Source organism: Molothrus ater, chromosome 7 (assembly GCF_012460135.2).
Source record: "Molothrus ater isolate BHLD 08-10-18 breed brown headed cowbird chromosome 7, BPBGC_Mater_1.1, whole genome shotgun sequence".
Lineage (NCBI taxonomy): Eukaryota > Metazoa > Chordata > Aves > Passeriformes > Icteridae > Molothrus > Molothrus ater.
Window position 1 is genome coordinate 9,202,520 of NC_050484.2, and position 26,345 is coordinate 9,228,864.

A 26,345-nucleotide genomic window follows, 5' to 3' on the forward strand; every position below is an offset into this window, starting at 1 on the left:
AAATATTTCCAGATCAGACTTGGAAGCTCTGAACTTATCCTTTTAAGATGGTCCAACATAGATCAATTTTTTCTTGAATATCTGATGGAATTGGAGGCTTTATGCTTGCTCTTAGTCACCATAATATCATGGAATAAAAGGGTTCTGAAGAAATCCATGTTGTAACAACCTTTCCCAACCTTCCTAAATGCAGGGGTAGCAAAGAGGAAAAAACTCCAAGTTGTCCTCCTAAAATATTACCTGAATTTTGATATGCTGTAACAAATTATTGTCAAGGATTGGAAAAGGGCACAGGTGAGAGCTGCACAGAGATTATCCCAGTTTGTGCCAAGGGCTAAACAATCCCTGATTAGCTCCTGGATTAACTGGAGCTTCATAAAAGCATTGCACAATTATCTATTTTCCCTGCTTGAGCTCTGCACAAGAGCTTTACAGCCAGAGCCAAGGATCTTACAAGGATAGAAAATGCTGTGATTAAAACCTTGTGGGATTGGGTTTGGTTGTTTTGTTTGGTTGGTTGTTTTGTTTGTTTGGTTGTTTTGTTTGGTTGGTTGTTTTGTTTGGTTGGTTGTTTTGTTTGGTTGGTTGTTTTGTTTGTTTGGTTGTTTTGTTTGTTTGGTTGTTTTGTTTGTTTGGTTGTTTTGTTTGTTTGGTTGTTTTGTTTGTTTGGTTGTTTTGTTTGTTTGGTTGGTTTTTGCTTGTTTGTGTTTTTTGCTTGTTTGTGTTTTTTTTTTTTCAAATAACAGGCAGGCAGCAACTTCTATCAAACTGCTCTGTATGTGAAAATCTGTCTTGCCAAAGCTGGAGTTGACTAATCACATGATGCTAGTTAATAATGAGAACATGTCCCAAACTTGCCTCAGACAACTACCAATTTGTTTTTCAGGAACAAATAATGCCATTTTTCTCTAGAAATCCCTCTTTTCTATAAGCTTCTGTGATACTGGTGCTCCAGTACCCATATTTCATCAGCATATGGAGCAATAATAAACAGCTATGTTGTCTCCCCTTTTGGAGCTTGATTGCAAAGAGCCATTTTCTGTCAGGCACTGGGAGCTTGTTTAAATATTGTGCTCTGCATCATTGTATCTTCCCAAGAAGCTGTTTAATTTTGTCTAAACATTTTAATTGCGATCCTAAGGGAAGGGAAGTCATTGCCCATATTAAACATGAATCCCATTATACTAAAACGTTTATGTTTCTCAAAGGCTATTTATAGATGCTTTCCTAGTGTATGAAAATGTAAAAAACCAGAGCTGAACAATCATCTCCTGGCTCTGCTTGCCAGGCTGTGCCTCGGCTTGTTTATTCCAGTGGTCAGGCAAGACACATGAACAGGGCTCCTTTCAGCATTTCTGGCATTCCTGGAAACAGGGATGAGTGGCTTGTGGAGCCAAGGCAGGTGCCAGGGAAAGGGTGTGCTCAGCAAGGAGAACAGAGCTTGGTGGCCTTACAGATTTACAAGGGAGAACAGTGTGTGGATGTAAGTCTCAGAGGGACAAAACCAGACTGAAATTGAATAAATGGTAATTCTGCCTCAAATCTGCAGTGAAAGGAGCAATGGAGACGTTGCCATAGTTTTGTCAGAAGCCTGGTGTGCATATTCAAGGTGGAGCAGGTTTGTTTGCCTGCTTGATTCAAAATACCCTGAACCAGTGTGTACCACTGGTCACACAGAGTATGACCCACCCTGTCTGCAGGGTTAGATGATTTCAGATGATCTCTGCAGATTTAGAGGATTTCTGACTCATGGCAGCAACCATCTCTTCCTCTCCACAGGTGGCCAGAGTCTCTACTGCTAGTAAGTCGTACAGCACACAGATGTGGTTTTACAGATGCAAATATCTTTGCATTTTGCACTAAATGGAACTTGGATGTAGCTGTGGCCCTGTTTCATAGCTTCTCACTTTTCAGGAGTTGAGGAAGCCAGTGAAAGCCCAGCTTCATCTACAGGGAAACAAATCTGGGCAACTGGCAACACTCTAATCAAGGAAATGTGGGGATTTAACACCCAGTACAGTTGCTGTTACCTTAGATGTGCCATCAGGTGAATGTGGTTTCTTGCAGATTATTAATGAACCTTATCCTTAATCTGAGCAAGCATAGTTTTTAACATTTCATAGAAAGTATCACCACTAACAACACAGCACTCCTGGCAATACCAATAGCACAAAACCCCATTATTTTCCTGCAAACTACTAAAAGTGCAGCTTAGCTTCTATCAAAGGCAAAACATCCAAGAAAGAGAAAGCCATTATATGTTTCTCAGTACTCAGCATAGTCTCATATGTTTTTGTGTTATTGACAAGAATGAGTTTTCCTTCAAAAAACATTTTCAATAAAGAAAATAAGGTTTCTGGAAAACAACCTGGTATTTTAAAAAATATTAGAATTCCTGAAAAACAATTGAATTTGGGTTCAAAGACACTGAAATCTGAAAAATAGAAATATAAAAGGTTTCATTTTTTTTTCCCCTAAAGATACTTTTTTTTTTAACTACTATTTTTTTGAGGTTACTATAGAATAGCATTCACTGGAAATTTTCTCCTCCCTGAAAAAACTTCCCTCTGTCCCCAGCATATTGAGACTGGCTGTAAATATCTCACTGAGCTAGCTGGTTGTAGACTGAAATTTCTTTCTGTTCATATATCATTACCTAGGAATAAACTATAATAAAAATGAAAGAGCATTAGAAAGTGCCAGTGAGAGCCAAGCTGTATCACCAAAACTTGCTCTTCTTTTCCTGTCCTTTCTCCTCCTTGACAGTATTTAATAGACCACCTGACCCTGCTGACAACAAAACTGTGAAACTGCATTTTCTAATATCCACAGCATCACAGGGAGCATCCATTTCTAGGAACCCCAGAGTGCTGAGCTAATATTGCAGGCTTATTTGGTCCTACATAATTAGTTATAATGACAAAAAGGACTAGCAGAACAGAAAGCCTTTCCAGCAGGCACTGTCATTTCTGGGTGGTGTTTTATATTGTCTAGACTGTAGCACTGTAGCTTTCCAGCTCTGATGGAGCCTCAATTAATGTGGAACATAAAGGAGGGTGAAACGTTTTGATTACTTGGAGTGTGGAGAGAAGAAATTATGCTAGCAATGTATTTTAGCATATTAATCTTGCCCTTTTTAAAAATAACATTGCAATTAGTTTTTTCTTGATGTTAAGAGGAAATTAGTGCCTTGCAAAGCTTATACATCAAATTAAACAGGAATAAGACAGACATATATTGTGTTTAGTATGTTTTTAGCCCTACTACTACTGAACTACTGTATGTCTGTGTGTATTTGTGAGTGTTCATGCACACATGAATAATGTAGTCAGCTAAATAATAACAGGATTGAAGCTAAAATTGGACAGTGTTACAAGGGACATTTCTAAGTGCTATCAGTACTTGGAGCTATGTCTGTGTATCAAAATTGACAACAGGCAGAACTTAACACCTTTAATTTAAATGGTGCTAAACTTGCCTGTTTCTTGTGTAACTTATTAGTTAATATTATAGAAAATTTTTGTCACTGTCAACAGATGTGTAGATTTTATCATCTTGGGCCTGTCTAGAGTCATTAATTTGTCAAGTTTAAGATCAAGAAGAGGCAGTCATTTAATGACATCAGAAAATGCCTGACTGGTAGACTAGTCTGAATGTCTGCAGGAGTGGTCAGGAGAATCTTTGCATTGGCAGTCAGATGTATTTCTTTTGGTTAGTACTGTGGATATTTCATTTTTATGCTAAAAGTTAGCCTGACATGCAGAAAAGAGCTTTTGAAGAAAAACAGATAATGGAAGAGTGACTAAATACCATATATATAAGCCACAGTATAAATGATATCTACTGACAAGTAGTCAATACAGAGTGCAGAAATCCAACACTCTGTTGTTAAATTTGCTTTAAACTGCAGGTTTAATTTGATGTGGACTCCTGTGCCATGTAGCCTTCCTCTGTTCCCAGTTCAGACATGGCTCAGGCAGGTTCTGCTTCCCATGCCATATCCCAACAGAGGGCAATGCTGAAGAGAAAAGTGCCAGTTTCAAATACAGACTGTTGGCCAAGAAGTGCATCCACTTACAGGAGACACTTTGAGGTTGTACTGTTTTAATTCAAATTTCTGCTTAAAGAGGGCCTGAGGCTTTTGATTTCTCATTCCAAATTACACATGAGAATTTAGAAGTAACAGCAGAACACATTGCCAAACATTCACTGAGTTTCTGCCTCTCTTTTTCCCTCCATATTAATATTAAAAAAGCCTTTTGCTATCTGTAGATATTTGGTGGACTGACTTTATAATCCTGTATCTATATTGAGTAATTATATTCATGTGTCTTCACTGTAAGCTGCAAGTTAATACTTTGTCCTTCAGAAAAATCTTGCAAAAATTAGGGAGAAGGAGAGAATCTTTCCTTCTAAACCTCTGCAAATATGTACCCATTTCCAGTTGTGATACTGTGATAATGTAGTGCTTATCACATACTCTTTGCTTTTCTCAGTTGTATTTTTCTGATTATTATAAGAATGGTCTAAAACTGTGCTGTCTCCTGCCAATTTCTCATTTTTATGACAGAAGCAAATGTCAGAGTTGAGCAGTGACACAATGTTTTGACTCCTTTGAATATTATTTACCAGTGTAAGTTTTGAGCAGTTCACATTTGGCGGGCACTTCTGTTTGTACCCAGTGAAACCTGCTCTGAGCTAAGATCAAAAGGAATCATCATTCTGATTCACTGAGCATAAGGAGTCATAAAGATACTCTTATAACACTCTGGCAAGGACAAAAAAAATAGCTTGGCACTAAACCATGTATAGGGCTGTGATTATAACATAATGGCAGATGATGAAAATGAAATCCATTCCTAGAACATGACTGTAAAGATTTATCTAACTATATTGTGTGAGAGGTGATTTGCTGGCTCTGGTTTGGCAGCAGGACCCAGGGGTGCAGAACCAGGCAGAAGGGTGGGTTATGTCTCAGAGGGACTTGCAGAAGAGTTCAGCTGCTGTTTCACCTTTTAAGCCTTTGTGCCACAGATGCTCCTCTGTTTATCAGAGCAAAGCCTGAGATCTGTAGACTCAAAGAGCAGTAAAAGGCACTGGCATACCCTAACATAGGGGTGGTCCTGACATTTAAAATTAAGAAACTTTTTCTAGGCACCTAAGTTTTCTTTCGTTTTTGATAAAGTTTCCTTTGTACTTTTCCTGAGAAAACAGTAAATTAGAAATACGCACGTGACTTAGAGACAATTTTTCCAGAACCCTTAACATTGCAGTTATGTATTTATTTGTAGACTGTTACTAAAAAAAAACCAGAGGAGAGTTAGCTCCTTTCCCTTTATTTCTGTACCTGTGGTAGCTGACTTGTAGCCTGTAAAAATCACGTGTGCCTCAGGTCGCACTGTCAGTGAGGACAGTACCAGCTGATTTTCCTCTTCCCTCATGGCTTTTCAGAGGAAGTGATTTTTGCAGCTCCATAAGTTGAGCCAGGACAGAGGAGGAAAAGCAAATTATGACAGAGACAGGAACTGCTTCTTTGGTGGCAGATGATTTTCTCATTCAAATGTACTTATTCTTAGAGATGGTCAACCTGAATTAACATTTTCCTGAGCCATGTCAGATTTGATCCAGGGAAGTATAGTTTCAGCAAAAGTCATAGTTTCAGGAGAAAAAAGGATTTTGCATTTGGAACGTGGAAGCCAGTACATTGTCTAGGAAATGGGCCTCTGGGATCTCAACCTATCATCACTGAAGTGTGAAGTTCTAATTGTATTGCTTTTCATAATGAATCTGCTACATAAATATTATTCAATACCTGCAAATTTGCACTGGTGGGAAATGGAGAGGTTATAATGCAGGGAAGATTTATGCCAGCTAGATGCTGGGCTGTCATGATTAAAAATTTTCCACCCATTATGTGAATCCTATTGATCATTGCAGGAAGCAGAAAATTGTGCTGTTCATTGATTTTGTGTGGCTGCAGAATGCATTAGGCCTGATGCATTTGATGGGTAGCCAGGTTTTCAAAGGAAGTTCAGTTAAGCTAATCTTAGTTCAGAGGAATATGCACAATGGAATAAGAACCCTTGTAATTGCAAGAGCAAATAGAAGAGTCAGAGGACTATATTATGAGCCATATCAGCAAAAGAATTAGACATGAGCCTTCCCAAGACACAAAAGTAAAATGCATCAAGGCTTTGATGCTGTTTTTCGTGAACGTAGCAATTACTGGATGAATTGGGTTTTAGTTTCTCACCCATCAGCCAAGATAGTGAACAAAAAGCAATTAGTTCTTCTGCCTCAGCAAAGGGGAGTTATCACGTTTTCATCTACTACTTAAAATATGGTGAAGAAATTAGTTTGAATCTAAAAGTAGAGCAGGAGGGGTACAAGGGCAAAGGGGAGAGAAAAAGAAAATTTGCAGGCAGAGGGAATTTTACCTTTTGAAATTTGTTTCTACTGATTTGGTCCTTATTATCTCTCTTTTTATTAGCTTATGATAATGCTTAGTGTCATCTCTGTATCACAAGCTGCATTTCCTATGAACAAAGGCTTTGAGCAAATTTAATCCCCAAAATAAATTCTGTCAGTATCTAATGCAGGGATTAATTCCAATCTTAGAAATAAAGAGAAGAAAAGATTATTTTGCATCCCAGCTGGATGCTGTCTTACTGGCATGTTATAACAATGTAAGGAGTTACATCTCTGTGATAAAGGAAATATTAAAATTGCATGTATCTTTGGGTAGTACATTAACTCTTCCTGGAAGTCCAAACATACAGATCATTCAACATCTGAGTCACTTCTAATAGTGACACCCAAGCCACTTGGATCCTGCAAAAGTTTTGAAGGGTACATGCCCTTAAGCATAAGAACATATTTAGTCCAGATTTTTGTTCTTTACTTGCTAGTTCTAGTAATTTTATCAAGAGAAATGTGTCTTGAAATGACTACATTTAGAGTATGCTAATACTTTTTTATTAAAAAATGCCAAAAATGCTACCAGCAACATGAAGAAGTATTTTTAAATGTTATATATATATGTGTGTGCGTGTTTACTCACATAATAGATTAGGTGAAAAAAACCATATGGGTATTGTTCCATTCTTACTGGTTTATGTCTTACAACATCAGATTTTCAAAACAGAGTTTCTGCAGCAATGACAAATGTAAAAGAACAGCTACTTTAACTTTCACATATCATTAGGTGAACAAAAATTGTATGTGACCTTCTCTGCATAAAACCAGTAACAAGTGAGATTGGAGAGTTCTGTTTATGTGTTTCCTCATGATTAATAACCCTGAGGGGGAAATTGAAGGTTTTGTTTTAGTACTGAAAAGATGCTATAACTGTAAACATGAGTGTGAACTCTTCAAATAAAGTGACAGTGATCATCATAAAAATCTATGGAAAGTTTTCACTCTTTTCTTCTCCATTAAAGGCACAGATCATAGTGAGAATTTAATCTTGCCAGCAGACTAAGAAAATTTCAGTTAAAGTTTATCTGTGACTAAATCCTACAAGCATTTAAAGAGTAACTCTGAAATCCTGCAAAGATGTATCCCACATATGAAGCTTTGGAGAACTGAAATCCTAATCTGTAATGAAGAAGCAAAGCCCTGTACAGTAGTTTAGTTATTCCACTGCTTTCTAAATATAGCCATGTCTGGGGGATTAAAGCAACAGAAAAACAGTGCTGTAACATAAAATGTCAGGAACTGAAAGAATGGGAAATGACATCGGGAACAAGGATCACAGCTCTGCACTGAGGTCTTTAGCTGTGCAACCCAGAGGATAGATTTGCTCTTGTCTGGAAGCCAGCCCAGCTCAATTTAAAAGACCAGGTTCAGGAATTACTCAGACACAGCATGTCTGACTAGACTGGAGCAATTGAAATATTTGCCCACACAGTTGCTTATCAGACAATGTATTCTCCTTTTGACAGACCTTTCATCAATGTTATTTAACAGTTGTTTACTCCTAGAGCATCCAATTACCAATTAAATGTTATTAAAAACATTGCATCACTTTTCACTGATTTAATTCTGCAGTTTCCTCAAGAAGATGTCATGGACCACAGGCTTTAAGTTTTTCCAGCAGGCAAATCTGAACTGTAATTCTGTACTGTGCATCAAACTGCATGCCTATAAATAATGAGTGGTGACAAATGAGCACATCCAGAAACCCTGGGGTAAAACAAAAAAAATTGCTGATAGATAAACCACCTGCTAGCTTGAGGTTCTCTGCTGCACACCGGAGGGTTTGCTCTCTTATTTTGCACAATATTTCATGGTGGCAGCCTCTGAGATTTTAGGTCTGTAAAAGCCACTGTACTGCCCATATTCCCTGTATTCACAGTAGTTGTCAAAAAAATCATTGCAAGGTAATTATGGTAAGCACCAAGACAGAGGAAAGAAAATGAGATAAAATGCAAATGAAGGACGATGATTCTGAAGCTGTGGGGTGTGATCTCAGTGACCTCCTGCAGGGCCGTGAAAAGGCACAGAAATGAGCTATATAATCTTGCTGTTTCATGATTTTTGTTTTAAGATTTCTTTTGCTGAATCCTAAAAGCATAATTTGCAGGAATTAGACGTTCATAAGTCACTTTACTCCTACTCTGGAGGGCATATAGGAAATTTGCGAGGGGCAGTGAGAGAAGCAGCTCTGAAACTTGAAATAAACATTTTCATTTCGTGTTGTTAAAGACAAAAAATTTTTGTTTCTTGTGAACCCTGTGAATGGAAGCTATCAAATATCATAGCCAAGTCAGTAACAGATCACTGTGGCTGTCAACAAAAAGAAGTAAAAAAACATAAGAGTTAGCTTTTAAACCATGTGACTGGAATATATTAGTTTATCTAAAACTTATGGCTTCTTCTGCCATGGAGTCAGGCTCATCTGCAAAAGGTGTCCTGCATCCCATCTGGAAATTAATAGCTCTTCATCTATCATGACTGTATAAAGGGAATGGTGTTTTGGGTAAAAACCCAAAGGTCTATACTGTTTTCAAGAGGAGTAAAGTACTAGTTTGTTGTTTTGCTTGGTTTGTTTTGGGGTTTTCTTTACAGGGATTTTTGAACAGGAAAGAGAACCAGAAAAACACAAAATTGTGGTGCACGACCATGAAAAATTTGCATAGAAAAAAATGAAGATTTTTGATGAGCTATGTAGAATCCATTCAAGGGTCCAAGGTCATGGTCATTATTATAGTTCACAAAATTTGGGTAGTTTTACAGTGTCCAGCCTCCAGTAATGGGATGTCTCATATGAGTCTTCTAGCAGGGAGGGAATCTTACCAGTTTGTCTAAGACAGGTGAAGCAGCAAATATCGTCATTATGATGGGAAAAGAGAGTTTAGCACAGTTTAAACTGAAATGAACCATTTCAGTCCTCCTCACAGAATTTGTTCTCTGAGCACTGAGGTGCTCCACTCTCTCTGGATGGGATCTTGTCACTGTGCCATGAGAAAATCCGTGTGTTTCTGCAGCCCTGGTGAAAACACATGCTATTTTTTTGACAGAGTTTTTTTCAGTATAGCTTTCTCCTTTTCTTTCCTGAAATCTCATCTCTTTCTGGCCACCCTGCTCCCCTTGCACCCCATCCTATTGCCTGGAGATTTGTTGGTTGGTTGTGTCCAATACATCTATTCAGAGCATGCACCAAGGCTGGGGCCCCTAGGAGAAAGAAGAATGAAAGCTTTGCAGTCCCTGAAACACAGGTAGAAGGAGTTCTTGAGGAATCCCAAACAGCTCGAGTGTTAAAACAGCTCGTGTCCATTCTGGGACTTTCCTGTCAGGTCACATATTTATAATCTGTGGCATTTCCTGACCTCCAGCTTTGCATCCTGGCTGCATCCTGCAATCCTAGAAATGCCTTTTGGTCACCAAACACTCTTTCTTGTAAAACTCCTGAAGTTTTTAGTTGTGTAGGCTCACTTTTCTTCCAAATGCCATGGTCCATCACAGTGTTTTAAAGTATTGCTCATTTAGACAGCTACATCCTGATAAGCACAGAAAAGCAGGTTATCATATTCTTCATGGGAGGTCATGTAAGACTTTTATGCCTTATTTGTGTCCCAAATAACTTTGATCATTCCACAATACATCCTATTAAGCATTTGCTGTTTAATGATACAAATAGAAGACAAATTTTCATATCTGAAACTGGTTTTCCTCCCTTTTGATGGAAATTGAGGTTGTTTTTCAATTTCCATTAGATCTCCTTTTTAATTATAAACCATGCTTTCTTTTATTTCAGACTGCTAAATGCAGTGGAACAAAACTGATTTCAGAGAATTAAGTTCTATTTGGATTCATTTTAATTTTATTACCACTTTGCCCATGGGGTTTGCCTTCTGTCTTTGTGTTTGGTAAGAGAAAACTACTTTTTAAAATAAAATATCATAAAAAATACATACTAGAAAACAATAAAAAGTGCATGGATGGGGAGGTGGAAGAGAGAAATTCATAAATATCAGTTGCTAGAGATGCTAAAATTAAGTGATAGCTGTTTGCTTGCCCCAAAATTAGGTAAGCTATGAACTGATGAGAGCTGAGCGTGAATTCCATGCCATATTCTCTATATCATGTGTCCATCTGCTTATTATAAATCTGCTCTGGTGAACGTGCCTCCAGCGCCCTGGGGAGTGTCACGCTCATGCTCTGCCTCTTCCCCACCTAAATGCCTGCATCCCTGGGCAGCACGATGTACCTGAGCAATGGCTTTGGGCTGTTCTGGCCAGCTCACCCCCAGCTGCAGGGCCTTGGCAGGAGCTGCCTCTCCAAGCCCTGGGCTGCACAGCTCGGGGTGACCCTCAAGGAAATGTGAGCACAGCCAGGGAACTCATTGACCTTGTGTTCCCTGTGGTTCTTCACTAAAGATTTTAACTACTGCACTTGACCTTAATTTACTTAGAGCATTTAAAATGAGCTAAGGTTTAATGCCTGCTTTTGTCCTTTTCTGAAGTGCAGCCACCATGAATTGCTTAATTAACTCATTAGGGCCCTAAGCCAAGCAGATATCTAAGCCAACCTTGCCTTTAAGACCAATTGTGAAAGGGCTGGAACTATCCAAGCCTAAACCCACAACATGTTCTTTTCCATGCTTGAAAACCTCAGGCAACAAATGGGAAGTCAGAGTTAAAGTGTATTTGAAGACAATTTGACACACTATTTTTCTTCATTTTAAAAATGCACATAGATCTCCACATCTTTGCAAAAACAATCGTCGCTTCAGTTCATTCTTGATTTTTATTAGAAATTATTTGCAGCCTTCTAACCCCATGTTCCATTATTTGCTTTAAGATTTCAGATTGCCTCAGTTTACCTTGTTATCCAGATTCCTTCCACTTAGCCAGAAGCAATGTTAAAGGGGGGCAGCAAATGTAATATAGCTCTGTTACTTTTCTTGTCTTTTGCTGTAAAAACTTTCTCTGGAGTACAGGTTTTTACTGTTGTTTTACTTTTTACTGGTTTACTTTTTTATTAGTAAGTGATAATTAAATTGGAAAGTGGCAGCAAAAAGCATTACTCACAGTGGAAAGTTATCCTTTGAAGTAAGGTTTCTCAGTCTTTTCTAAGGAAAGAACATAACAAGCAGTAAGACAGGGAAGCAGATCTGTCATCTGAATTAGATACAACTAGTAAGTAAAATACAGAAACCAAAATAACAAATGGAATATTGTAAATCACATCCTCCTTTATCTTGATGGCACAAAAAGGAACTTAGGAGTATGCTTTGTTTGTGCTAGAAATTTTCTAAGCAATTTTAAGAGTTTTGTAAGTTGCTTCTGCCCCCTATACTATGTGGTAATTTTCTCAGTTAATTACATCTTAAATTCTGAATTCTGTGGAATAAATCTGCTTTTTCATGCAAGTAAGCTCTAATGGATTAGAAGAATATAGGAAGACTAAAAGATGTTGGCTGGAGAACAAAACCCCATTATGTTTCCCACCATGGAGAAAGTGAGATTCCATAATGTTCTACTGTTCCATTTTTTGTTTTTATGGAGGAAAAGAATACTTTGTGTTTGCCTTCAATGAGAATTGTTAAGCATTCTCTTGTTTATCCCCCCGAATAAAAATATTGGTTAAATATTTTAATCAGAATTATAAATAAATTATAATAAATTATTATTATTTTATATTTCTGAGACTTGAATACAAATATTTCGTTACCATAATTTAGATTAGTTTTAGTAATTTTATTATTTTAGATTTTGTTAGCATACAGACCAGTATTTCTTTGTGCAGAGTTATATTTTATTCAACCAACAGAAAGATCTCTTCATCACACAAGTTGAGGTTTTTCTACCATAAGCTGACTTCCCTGTGATCTGCATGTCAGCCTAACCCATTCTTCCTGTAAAATGAAAGAAGTGGGGGAAAAAGAAAGAGGAGATAATTCCTTTTAATTCTATGATATAGTGACTGTATGGGAGGATAAATGCAGACCTTTTTCCATGAGCAACAGGTAGCCATAAAGCTGGAGGCAGCAGCACTCCCTGTTCTCCTGGCAGTACCTACATCTGACCTGCTCATTCATACTCAAGGCAGCTACTGGCCTTTATAAAGGGAAGAAAAAAGCTAAATTCTTTTTCTATACATACATTCACTAAGTTTAGAAATCAGTCCAGATGAGGGAAGGAGGATTTCTCAAATATGCCACTAACCATCACTTTAAAAATACTGAAATAAGCAGAAGCATGCTGATTATTTTGGAGTAAATCTCATTGCCAGCAAAGTAAATTTTGCACTCTTAGAAAAATTTTCCTGCTAGAAATTATATATATATATCAAAGTAGTAGTCTATTGGATTGAGACAACTCAATCAATAGTGTTTCCTTAGGATTTCTACGAGTCACTTCTTTAAGAGCCTTCCCCCATGTGGTCATTTCTGTGAAGTTTTACCATGTGTGGTCGATACAAGGGCACTGCACACACCCTCCAGCAGCCATGGAGCCATCATATCCTGCTTTTAGATGTATAAATTATGTACTGTTTAAGAAAACCTATGTAAATATGGACTGAATGTTCCTATTTTGTGCTTCCACTTCAGTATGCTGCAGAGGAATCTGTTTGAGTATTTCACAAAGCTATTTCTGAAGTTTTTTCTTCTCTGGTTCAATTGCTTCCGAAGCCAAAATTGAAGAGGTACATGTAAATGTTTGAGTTGGTTATCTGATTGAGCACATCTGAAGGGTTATCTCCTTTTTCTCTGAGAATTTCAAGCTCATTTTTTCTGTATCCAGTAGCATGCACAAAATGTAGCGTTTGACGTTAGTGACAAGACAGATACAACAGCAAATTGGAAGGGCCATAGGAAGGATCTTGCAGCACAGTAATAACTTCCCCTTTTTAGTGTGAGAAATCTTTAAACAGCAGTACAGAATTACTCCATTTGGTGATAAATCCCTGGGCCATAGCACCTTGAATGCCTGCATCTAGATGAGCCAGCTAATTTTATGGACTGACTGGAAATTCCAGATGACAATTAAAACCATGTAAAAATTACATGCACTAGGAAGCTAATCTAGTCTTATCAGCTTTCAAGGACTTGCAAGACAGATTCCTTCCTCTCATTTTTCTCAAACTTGTTCTTTTTTTCATTCTCTGTGAAGAGATAAAGTATTAAATTAATTTTGAAGATACTCTAATGGCTTACCACAGTAACATTTACCTGCTCCATGTACAGAGGGTTTCAAGAGCATTTAAAAAGGAACACAGCTCAATCTATTTTTCTCCATTCATTGGAAAATTTAGAGCCAAGTTTTGAGACAGGTAAAAAACAGTAAATCTTGAAAGTCTTGTAGCTTGGGCTGAAGAATGTGGGAAGAAGGGGGTTAACAGAGAAAGCACTGCAACTGCACTTTGGAGATCAGTAATTGTCAAGTGAAAATCCCTGCATCATCACAACCAAATTTAGATGAATTTTCTTTTCAGATGATAAAGGTTCATCATTGACCTGTTCTTCTGTTGCATTATTTGTGCAGCTGCTTGTGTTCCTATTAGTGGTTAGCGTATGTACAGCCTATCTACCTGATTGTACAACAGCTTTTATAAAATTCCCTGCAAAAATCTTGCAGAATAGGAGAAATTTCAGAATGTGTTTTTAGAAAGATATAACCTCTATTACATGGTGATTATCACGTTGACTCTATAACATAATTTTATTAATAATTAAACCACTCAGTTTTACCCTCTGCTTGATTGCTGTATGGGTAGCTGTAATTAACCTCTACTGATGTTAATTATGCACAAAGTGGGATCTTGGAGCTGCTGACCATGCAATTTGTGAAACAACTCAGGAGGTGCTATGGCTTGCATAGTGTTTCTATGCACTCTTTCAACTTATGGCACAATGAGAAGTCAAAGTGGTGAGAGTTGTCCTTTGAAAAAAGTTATAGAGTTCGCTCCGTAAAGTCATTGAAGTTCATTTGTCTCAGAGTCAAAATGAGTAGAGGTGCCACCAAGATATCTCTGTAAATGTCCTGCTGTGAAAGACTTGTAGAAATTGATCAAGCCAAATTAGATGTGATTAAATTCCTCAAAGGACTCGTTTCATGAAGGCCCAGTTACGCTAAGAGCCTGTAGACAGAACAGGAAGACCATTCCATGTAATCCCTCTGCACTGGCTTTACAGATGCTGACAGGAGCCTCACAAAAGACGGAACAGTGAGGACATAGGTATAATCTCCTTGATGTTGTAAAGATGTTGGTATTTCAATAGAAAGCTGCTCAGGGAGTTATCCTATGTAAAGATGAAATTTTATAGGTCAGTTTGTAAGATTTGTAGGAAAAATTCTCACTCCATTACTCTACACAGGATTAACTTCTGTTTCACAGGGATCAAACCAGTTTATCAGCGCACAGCTTCTCCAAGCTGCAAGCAATGCTAGGATTAGAATTGCAAATAATTCTACAAACAGACTTCAGCAATTAGATTGAAGCAGCCTGATGGCTGTTAAAATGAAGAAAGCTTAACTGGTTAAAAGGTGTGTTTAAATGTGTGTTAAAACAAATCATCAAGCTTGTGATTTGTTTGTAAACAAGTGCAGCAAAGAACCCAGGATAAAAGTTCTCCAGTAGCAATTGGGACCTCAAGGATCAGTCTCTATCACTAGGACTGGAGCCTGTGGGGCCTCTGAAAATATCTATTATTTGATAATCACTGGATGGAAATATGGTCTTTATCTTCCAGCTCTATTGGATAGGAGGAATAGCTAGGAGTAAAAAGGTTCTATTGAAGATGCTGGTCTTGTGCCAAATTCTTATGGTCCGCAAGGCCATTTAGATTTATAGAGTCCCTCAGTGCAAAGAAAGCTCTCCAGAGTATGTCCCTCACTTGTGCACTTTCTTTCCATAGAAAATATCTAGCAATAACTTGATAGTCTGGTATTATTTGCATACTGACTAAATTGTTTCAATATCAGCAGAAAACTAAGTATCAATGACTTATTAATATCATTTTTTCATATTACCAAATGTAATTGCACTGATGGCTTTGTGTAACTTGAACTAAAATGCACAATATAATAGTAGGACCAAACCAATATAATATGAAAACTTATTCAGAAAAATATTTATTTTTTTTTAAATATTTGGGAAACAAAAAGTTAAAAAGTTGAGTCAACGTTTCTTTACACGAACTAGAAATCGGGATGTGTTTCTGGCTGCAGAGCTTCAAAAAGTTATTTTCTTAAACCTAATCAGTCCTACATACATTGCAGTACGTGAGAGTTACAGTGTTGCAGAGCAGTGTCATTGTACCAGACACAACAATAGAGTCTGGCAATAAGATGTAAAAAAATACCACCAACTACAACCAGTGAAAAAATTTTCCCCTCAGTTCCCCAACTTAAAGAGTCAGGAGGAGCAGGCGGGGTGCTCCACCTCCTTCTCCCCTCAGTCCCGGCCACATGCGCACCATGGCACTGAGCCCTGCCTCTGGACAGCCGGGGGCAGCCGCACCTCCCGGCCCCGCAGCTACAATCCCTGCCCGGGCTGCGGAGGGCTCTGCTCCCTGTGCGGACGAGCGGCGGCGGCGGCAGAGCCCGGAGAGCCTCCAGGGACACCTGGGGGATCCGTGGCCAGCACCTTCCGGCCCAAGCCCTTGTCTCCCGCTCCCTCCTGGCCATGGCAAGAGCCGGCTGGGATGGCCCTGGCAGGAGGCTTTCCTTGCATTGCCTCAGTCTGGCCTCTGACCGTGGCTCTGTTCCTCTCTCTTCCAGCTCTTCAAGCCCTGAAGGAAGAAGAGAGGCCGTCCTGCACCAGCATCCTGCTTCAGCTGACCTTCGAAAGAAGATCTGCAGAACTTTGTTCGTCAGCTGGATCAGATGTACCGGTGTCCGTCGGCGATTTTCAGTGCTCACTGAAGATGGGAGCACAGAGCAGGATGTAGCAGCTGGAGCTCCAGGCACAGCTCTTGCTGCTCAGAGCTGAGCCTGTGGAAGCTCCAGCAGCTCCTGCCATCTCTTTGCCTGTTGGCAGCTCCCTTCCTGCAGCCCTCAGGTCCTGCCCATCCCCTCTTCACCTCCCAGCTCACCCCTTCCCTTGGCTGTCCCTTAATAAACAGTTTGGGTTTTTCACTTGACCCCGCATCTCCGTGGTGCTGAAGCGGCGCAAAACCTGAGCCCGGGGACACGCAGGGCCCTGCTGCCGTTCTCCTCCGCGCTGCGTTCTGGGCACGGACAGAGAGGAACAAGGGCAGCTCGGCTGCAAAGGTCCCTGTCCTGCTGCTCCAGCTGCACAGCACCGTGGAGTTAAAGGTCGTGCTGAGCACGCTGAAGGGGACAAGGACCCTGGGTTTTAGAAGAGCACACTTGAGTGTGTGCTGTGAAGCCAGCCGTGAGGGAGTCCATGGCATGGATCCACTGAGGGCAAAGGAGCTTGCAATGCCGGAAGGTTTGCAAAGAGCTTCCTGAAAGCTCCATCCCTACACAGGGACAGGAAGAGGGCAGAACCAGAGACCACCGTGGCCTAGCTGTGAGCTTTGGGTGTGCCTAAAAGCAAATGGAGCAGCAGCAGCAGCAGGGAGTGGCCGAGACTCGGAGGCGCGACCGTCCCAGCGGCCGCAGCGCTGTCAGGCAGTGCCTGCACACTGGGTGCGGTTCTGGCGGCTCTGCTCTCCCCACGAGCGAGGAATCGCAGCCCCTGCCTCAGAGCCGGTCAGAAACCGAGCAAACGAGACCAGAGGCAGGGGACCCTTCCCATCTCTCTGGGGCATGGCAGCAAAACAGCCGCTGCGTCCTCCTGTGCCTGTGTTTGGGCTTTGCTGAGCCCAGAGCTGGCCAGCTTGTGCTCTGCTGTGCCAAGAGGATTCTGAGCGGGCAGGAGAAGGGCCGTGCACAGTGGGGAAGGGGCTCACGAGAGCCTCCTGTGGGAGCAGGGCTGCGTTCCCAGGCTGGGAACAGCCTGGTTTTGGTGCCCTGAGCACGGGCAGGAGCTCAGGCACGTGAGGAGGCAGCGGGCAGCTCTCGTTTATAGGGGGCCCGGGGCTGCGCGCCACAAGGGACACGTGGAAACAGACTCGGGGGAAGGAGGGTGAGCTGCAGCTGGAGTGCCTGTGCTGCAAGGAGCAGAAGTAATTCAGCCTTGCCAGGGTTTCTTAAGTGTGTGTTGGTGTTCCCTAGGAAATGTGGGCATTTGGGGAAATGCCTTTGGAAGAGAGGGGCTTGCTTCTCAAGCAAAGTGCTTCCCCAGGGGCCCCCAGTGAGGTAGGTGCAGCTGTCTCCCTTTGGCTCCCTGAGCTCCTTTCCATCCTTGAGGCCCCTTGAACTTGGCAGAGGGGCGTGGGAAGGGAGAAGACCGTGAAGAGAAGCTTTGGCATCTGCCTGGGCCTGCGGAGACCAAGCCGAGCACCAGCGGCAGGGTGTGTTCCCCCCCTCTGAGCACAGGACAGAGCCGGATCATCTCTGTCCAGCCGAGAGCCCCAAACGCCTCTCAGAGAGCTGTGATTTCAAAGGCCTTTATGCACACATTGATGCCATCTTCCCTCTCTGGTGTGTTTGAACTCTTGGCAAGACGCGTTTGCCTCTTGCTGGAAGCTGCTCTGCTCCAGGGCCGGCACCGAGCTGGGCTGTGCGGGCCGGACACCGTGGAGAGTCCTTTCCTGAGCACTTGGCCGGGCTTGGTGTGTCCAGGCCTGCGTCAGACACTCGGGGCAAGGGATTCCTTCCAGCCGAGGGCACCTTGGGTGGGGAGGGGGCGGCCCTGGGGCACGTGGCAGCGTGTCCAAGGGCCCTTTGTGACACGGTGCGGAAGGGTCACCGAGGGACCGAGTGGGATGGGGTGCGTGAGCAGCCCTTTGTGACACACGCTGACATAGGTTCTGGCGGCGCCGTGGCCACACCACAGTGCTCGGTGCATGCGACGGGAAAGGACGGGACAGAGCAGTGCTGTGAGGAGCCCCCGCACAGCCGGCTCGTTCCTTGCTGACCCGGAGCTTTTCCGAAGCGTTCCTCCTGCGGCTGGCCTCGCGGCCAGACCTCGGGACTCGGTGACTCGGAGTTTTTCTGAGGCATCTCCCATCCCTGCGGCCCGTGCCCTCGTGGCCAGGCCGTGGGGCTTGGTGACCACCATCATTCACGAGGAGTCTCCTGTCCTTGTGGCAGGAGCCCTCGAGAGCAGAGTGCAGGACTTGCTGTCCTGCAGTCTTCCTGAGGCTCCTCTGTCGCAGGCACCTGCAAGGCAGGACTGCGGCACTCGCTGACTCGGACCCTTGACGGGGCATCTGTGTCAAAGGTGCCCTCGAGGTCAGACAGCGAGATGGCGGGCAGACTGCTCGGCCCGTTCAAGGGGCTTCGGGGGAAGAAAAAGAATGGCCCTGCAGCTGCCCCAGCGCAGCAGCCTGCAGAGCCAGAGCAATTGCCACCGCTGCAGGACGGTGAGTGGCGGAGCTAGGCCGCAGGGCAGGTGCTTGCAGCCGGCCTGGCCCCATCCCATCCCATCCCATCCCATGCCATTCCATTCCATCCCATCCCTTGGACGTGCCCACGGACGGGATTGGACAGGGGCCAGGGCTGCCCCCACAATGGCCGTGCTCTGTCCCCTGGGCACCCGGGGGGCTGTCCCTGCCAGGGGAGCGCAGGGCTGGGCTGTGTTCTCCAGCCTCTCCCGCGGCCCCTCAGCTCTGGCTGCACTCGCTCTTTGCCAGATTCGGCCAAGGACCTGACTCAAGAGCAGGAGCCCACCCGTGGCCACTTCCACAGAGCAGCACAGGTACCTGCGGCCGTCCCCACCTGGGCCAGGCCTGCTGGCACTGCCCGGCCGAGCCCCGCGCTTGGAGCAGGCCATGGAACGTCCCTCTCTTCTTCCCGCCCTTCCTTCTGCTGCAGACACTGCGGAGGCTCCTGCGCCTGGGCCGCAGAAGGAGCGGCGGCACCGGCACCGAGGGCACGGCCCAGCCCGACTGCAGGCCCGGCCAGCTGCGGGCACAGGCTGCTGCCGGCTCAGCGTCCTCTGAGCTCGCAGCAGCCTCTGAGCAGGACACGGCCGAGGGCAGGGCGGAGGCTGACGTGGCCCTGACTGAGGGCACGGCCACCACCGACACCCAGGCTCAGGGCATGCCAGCGAGTGACGCCATGCCCACACTGTCCCTGACTCCTCCACCCTCTCTGGAGCTTTTACAGAAGCGTGGCGCTTCTCCACAGCAGGTAAGCAGCCTGGGGCCAGGGCTGAAGGCCTCCCAGGATCACGTGGCCCCTCGAGCTACAGCTGCTGGGCCCCCTCAGCCTTTGAGGCCATCACAGTGGGCTGGGAAGGCGAGCACTTCTTGGGGGAAGCTGGGGAAGTTGCTGCCTTTGGACAGCGCTCCAAGTCTTCCCCATGCCGCCTCCCCCAGGTGCTAGCCACGGTCAGGGACATTCTCCAGAGGCTGGCGTCCTGTGTCACCGTGGACGCTGGGCTGCAAATGGAGATTCTGAGCCTGACGGAGGAACACCCTGCTCCAGTGGTGATGAGCCTCCTATGCTGTGCCCCGACGTGTGACAGGTATGGGGAACAACTCCCTCAAGAGCTCGGTGCTCGCTGGCCCCTAGGGCCCCTGGCCCTGTCGAGCCTGTCGCACGGGCTCTGCCAGACAGGCGGAGAGCTGCGGGAGCCTCGGGCCCCTCTGTTTGCTGAGTCTCTGCCATGCTCCCTCCCTGCCCCTCAGGGCACCGGGGCTCTGTCACCCGGCCCCACGCAGCCGCACGGGGCACGGTGCTGACGCACAGCTCTGCTCCCACAGAGCCGCCACGCTGATGTGGAGAGCCATCGGCACGTCAGAAGTGGCCGCCCAGGTGGTGCTTCCATGGCTGCTCTCTGCCATGGAGGAGCAGCCACCCTACAGCGGCTTCTTCTGCAGCGGGGACAACGAGGCCATCTCTGCCCTGGCTGTGAGTTTCTAGAGCTGGCCTTTGCTCGCCCTCCAGGTGGCCTCTCCAGCAGCTTTCCCCAGCCTTCAGCTCCCTGCCTGGGCTGAAAGCTGGCCTAGGGGCAGCAGGCTGAGTGCTCCCCCTGCGTCTCCCCTCGGGCCCTGCCTCATGGACACCCTGGCACTGAGCGCTGCCTCGGGCTGCTTTGTCTCTTGCAGGCAACTCTGGTGCTCTGGAGGATTGTCCCCATGTCAGAGTGGCACTACGCCATTCTCCTGCATTCTCCCCAGCTCTTCCTGGCTCTGCTCCGGCAAATTGTCATCACCACAGAGCAGATGCCAGGGGACATTGAGACCCAGAGCTTCTGGAGAGCGTGCCAGGAGGAACACGGCCTTCCCAGCGAGCCCAACAGGTGCCAGTCGCCCTGTCCCTCCCACGCCCCCGTGGCCAGGGCCAGCGCTCCCAGAGTGACCTGGCCTTTGCTCGGCACGCAGGTTTACAGTGCAGACCATGAAGGATCTGCTCTCCCGCCTGGGCTTTGACGGGAAGAAGCTGATGGCTCTGGAGCACAAGCGGGTCTGGCAGAAGCTGCTCAATGTCGAGATCCAGCACTATGGAGCGGGTCTGCTGGCCAGGTGAGATCCCCTACTCCTGCCACCACCGCCAGCATTTGTGCCCTGTGCCCGCAGTGCCCCACACAGTCGCCGGGGTTGTAAGCGAGAGGGCCTTGTCGGCGAGGGAGGGCCGAGCAGACTGGAAAAGGCTGGGAGAGGAGGATGCCCAGGAGCAGCCGCCTCCCAAGGGGCCCATGTGCCCTTGCAGAGTGCTGGGGAAAGATCAGACCTCTGTGAGTCTCTCCTGGGACAGGTTTGCCCACCCTGGGAGGCTCAGGGCCTTGGTGCCTTTTTCCCCTGCCAGGGAGGTGTGCCGTGGCTTGAGGCCCTTGTGTCCCTTCATGGCCTCGCAGCTGCTCAGCCTGCTCATGGAGAAGCAGCTGTGCTGGCGTCTGCCTGCCCTGGCCTTCTTTGTGGAGGTGAGCCTGATGGCCAGCGCTGCCTGGCTGAGCTGCCTCCCGGCTCTCGGGCCTCTCGAGGCTGCGGCCGCCTGGGACGCCGCCCGCGCCCGCTGCTGCTGCCGGGGCCCGGCCCTGTGCGGCTCCAGGGCTCCTGGCGGCCGGCTCCCCTGGCACTGCCCTCCTGTGCCTTTCAGCTCCTGGAGTGCCTGGACTTGAGCAAACACGGTCCCAGTGCCCTGTTGCTGCTGTCCAGGTACCTGCCCCACGTGTGCACGGAGAGCGAGCGCCTGGCGCTCCGAGGCCTCGTGGTGCTCAGCAAGGAGCCCTCGCTGGTGAGAAGGGGGCAGTGGCTGAAGCCCCGCTGGCAGCATCGTGGGGCTGGGCAACGCAGACCTCTGGCCTTGGCTGGCCTTTGGCAGCAGAGGCAGCTGCTCCCAGCTCTCCTGCCTCCCGCTTCAGCTGCCCCAGTGCCCCAAGCAGCTGTTGGTGCTGCGGCCCTTCACGGCTTCACAGCACAGTCCGGTCTTGCACGCAGGGACGAGGAATACGCCGCCTGTATCAAGACCTGGTGCAGCTGCTGGCTGATCCAGACCCAGAGATGGTCGAGATGAGCCTCTCTGTGTTCACGCGTACGCTCCAGGACAAAGCCGTCGTGCTACGCAGCGTCCCCGCCCTGAAGATGGCTGAGCCCCTCCTGCCACACTTTGAGAATGTAGGGCTCTGTGCCCCCAGCCAAGGGCACTGGACGCTGCCTGGAAACTCTGTGCAGTTTTGGGCCTTTGCCCCAATGGGCCTGGAGCAGTTGGTGCTTAGGACTTCTCCTTTCCTTCCAGGACAACAGCCACGTGCAGCTGCTCTCCATTCAGCTCTTCGTCAAGGTGATGGAGCTGATAGCGAAAGGGGAGGAGGAGTGTCTCACGACAATCGTGAACCAGAGCCTGCTCCCTCTCTTCTTGCGCTGGCACGATGAGAACCTGCAGGTGGCCGAGGTGAGGTTTTGTGCGATGCTGCCGCATCCCTGGCAGGGGGCTCGGCCGCCTCCTGCCCTGGCGCCTGGCGGGCTCCAGCCTTCCCTGGCCGTGGTGCAGGGACGCGGGTCTGGTGCCACCTGCAGCTCTCTGCCGCTCTCCAGGCCTCTGGCGAAGCCCTGCTTTGTGCGGCACGCTTCCTGAGGAGGGGGGAACTCGAGGAGCTGCTTACGAAGAAGCAGCGGATGAAGTTCGCCGAGAGCCTGGTAAGGACAGCCCGGGAGCCCGAGCCCTGCCCCCGGTGCTCGGTGCGGGGCGCTGGCACCTCTGGCCCTGCCCGGCGCCGCAGCCGGGCCCGCCGGCCTGCGCCCCCCCAGGCCGCTCCCTGCCCCGGGCCGTGCGGGCCGGCTCGGCCGGTGCTGGGCGCAGGGAGCGCCCGGCCGAGGGGCAGAGCCCGCGCCGAGCCTTCCCTGCCGGCCCTCCCCGCAGCTGCTGCAGGACGAGAGCCGAGCGGCCGAGCACCTGCGCTGGGCGCTGCCGCGCCTGCAGAGCCCGCAGAAGCCCGTGCGACTGGCGGCCGTCAGGACCATCGGTGAGCCACGAGCCCGGCGCCCCTCCCTCCCTTCCCTCCCTGCCCCCGGCCCGGCTGCTGCCCCGGCAGCGGGAGCGGCGCCCGGGCCGCTGCAGTCCCGGCCGCCCTCGGCGCTGCCGCCGCCCTGCCGCGGCCGTGCCCTCGGGCGGCAGCGTGCGGCAGGGGCCGGCGGGAGCCCTGCCCGGGCAGGAGGGCGTGCGGCCGCAGGGCTGCCAGCGCCCGTGTCGGCCAGCTGTGCCGCCCGCCGCCGCCACGGGCTCTGTCTTGCCAGGGCTGGCCGGAGTGCTCGTGACGGGGCAGAAGGAGGAGCTCCAGGTCCTCGCTGAGGGTGAGTCGGGGCAGCCGCGTGGCAGCGAGCACCGCCGGGGGCAGCTGCACCTCCCGGCCCCGCAGCTACAATCCGTGCCCGGGCTGCGGAGGGCTCTGCTCCCTGTGCGGACGAGCGGCGGCGGCGGCAGAGCCCGGAGAGCCTCCAGGGACACCTGGGGGATCCGTGGCCAGCACCTTCCGGCCCAAGCCCTTGTCTCCCGCTCCCTCCTGGCCATGGCAAGAGCCGGCTGGGATGGCCCTGGCAGGAGGCTTTCCTTGCATTGCCTCAATCTGGCCTCTGACCGTGGCTCTGTTCCTCTCTCTTCCAGCTCTTCAAGCCCTGAAGGAAGAAGAGAGGCCGTCCTGCACCAGCATCCTGCTTCAGCTGACCTTCGAAAGAAGATCTGCAGAACTTTGTTCATCAGCTGGATCAGATGTACCGGCGTCCGTTGGCGATTTCCAGTGCCCACTGAAGATGGGAGCACCTGCAGAGCAGGATGGAGCAGCTGGAGCTCCAGGCACAGCTCTTGCTGCTCAGAGCTGAGCCTGTGGAAGCTCCAGCAGCTCCTGCCATCTCTTTCCCTGTTGGCAGCCCCCTTCCCTGCAGCCCTCAGGTCCTGCCCATCCCCTCTTCACCTCCCAGCTCACCCCTTCCCTTGGCTGTCCCTTAATAAACAGTTTGGGTTTTTCACTTGACCCCGCGTCTCCGTGGTGCTGAAGCGGCGCAAAACCTGAGCCCGGGGACACGCAGGGCCCTGCTGCCGTTCTCCTCCGCGCTGCGTTCTGGGCACGGACAGAGAGGAACAAGGGCAGCTCGGCTGCAAAGGTCCCTGTCCTGCTGCTCCAGCTGCACAGCACCGTGGAGTTAAAGGTCGTGCTGAGCACGCTGAAGGGGACAAGGACCCTGGGTTTTAGAGTAGCCAACTTGAATATGCTCTGAACTGAGCCGTTTCCATTTCAGGTTTTCCATTTCACACATGCTATCAGGTTCCTGTATTGTTGGTCTCCCCATTAGGACATCTTCCTCCTTTTTCGATGGAGCCTCTTGTACCTGCAGACAGTTGCCCAGAAATAAGTGTAAAATTCTCTCTTTCTTCCATCAATTCTATGGTTTCAGTAAATGCTTACAAATGCTTCCTAGTAGAAGGAATTGTCATTCTACTCTGTCCTAAACACTGTCCTTCTGCTCTCCTGTTATCATTCTTTTCCTGCGTAGTTGCACTCACTGCATAAAAGAAGAGGCAGTCCATGGGTTGGGATATGCTTTTTGTTTGTCAGCTGAAACTAACAGCCCAATGCTCGGACTGTTGGTTAAGTGTTCTGCATTTCCAGCTACTGGTTCTTAGCATGTTGCTGTTTTTTTATATATACATCACATACACAATGCATATGGATTTGAAGAATTACATAAACAGCGTTCACAAAGTGTTAGAGAAGACAAATGATTTCCCCAAGGCACCTGTCTGAGATTTCTAAGCAGAATTTTAATTTACCTTCTGTATCCTTGAGTTTGATTTCAGATAATTTGCAATATGTAATAAATTCGCTGTGACTGCTGTGAAGGCTCTTGGTAAACACCTTGGTCAGGGAAAACTTGGGAATCCCTCATCTGCTTTTAGGGCAAGACCTAGATACTGGTATCTTTTCTATCTCTCTCTTTCTATGTCACCTTTACCAAGATAACTAAGTCCCATCTTAAAAGCCCTTACTATGGAAAGCACCCCAATGGAAATACTCCGTTCTTCAGGAACTCCCTCTGTCACCAAGCAGACCAAGTGCTGGGGTGCCAGAAGCTGTGTACATCCAGGGTTAAATACTCTATTTTTCACTTGCATTAGGTAGGAAGGCCAGATGCAGCATCTCATCAGCATCAGCAAGCCTGACCATATCTACTTCCAGAACTACTTCAGGTGTCTCCACTAATCAGTGTGAAGCATAGCACGGCCCAGCTCTGTGCTTCAAAGACAGAGCAGTTGGTTTTAATCTACAAGTAAAATAACATTAATAAAGAAAAAAAGAAGATAGCTTTTCTTCCATCTTCTTAAACTGTATTTCAGGCTTCTATAGCCAGGAAAATTAGTTTTCTTACATCATATCCAGGAATGTAAACATTTGATTATGCAGGGTCTTATATGTGAAATATGCTATTAGATCACTGTCTAGGGCATTTAATTGTCTTTCCAACAGAGTTTTGGAGAGGAGTTTTAGTTTCACCAGCTTAAAAGTCAGAAATCCTCCACAGACCTCACTGAATTTTGTCCCTGGGGGAAAAAGAGGCCAAGATTTCACCTTGATCTTTTGATTAGTAGTTTACAAAGTTTAATATATTACCTAAAGTTGATTTATTTGATGATTAATTTAATACTTCCAGTTCATGTTAGCTTTGAATGTAAATTTAAGTTTCAAGTTTCTGAAGCACTTTTGACCAAAAAAATTCCCTGTTTTTAAGAGTCATCTCTCATGGCTCCAAATCCAATCCATATTTGGCCAGAAACCTTTACTTTGTCGATACTATTCTAAGTGAGCATAAAAACCAGAAATTGAAAATCTGTATCAGTAATACCTGTACCAAGATGGGTCACAAGTTTATTCCAGTCTGCCATAATGTGAAATGAGAACTGACCAAATTATTTTACGAGGGAACTTCAAAATAGTCCACATACAAATAAAGAAAACAGCAGGTGGTAATTGCAGGTGTTTACGACATACCATATTGGTCCTTGTTTTTCAAGTATTTTTAACATGAAAATGTGCTTTCTGTAACTTTTTTATTTATGTTGCCTCTTCCTGCTACACAACTGACAAGTTCATCAAACAAAACATGTTGCAGCTTTTCTTATCTGAGATTGTTTAATATCTCACTTATTTGAGTAGAATCCAAATTTAAGCCTAATAAGTTTTAGTAATTTTCAAGTGTCAACAAATTTATTAGAAGTATGAAGAAAGTTTTTTAGCCTACCATGTAATTTAAGGAAAAGAATTAGGTCTAATACAATAAATTATTCTGTTTACTTGGGAGATGCTCAGGCAGCTTTGTGTCTTTGCTGCTCTCACACCGCTGAGCTCACACTGGTGTAAATGCCAGTGCTCGATGTTTGCCCTGAGAA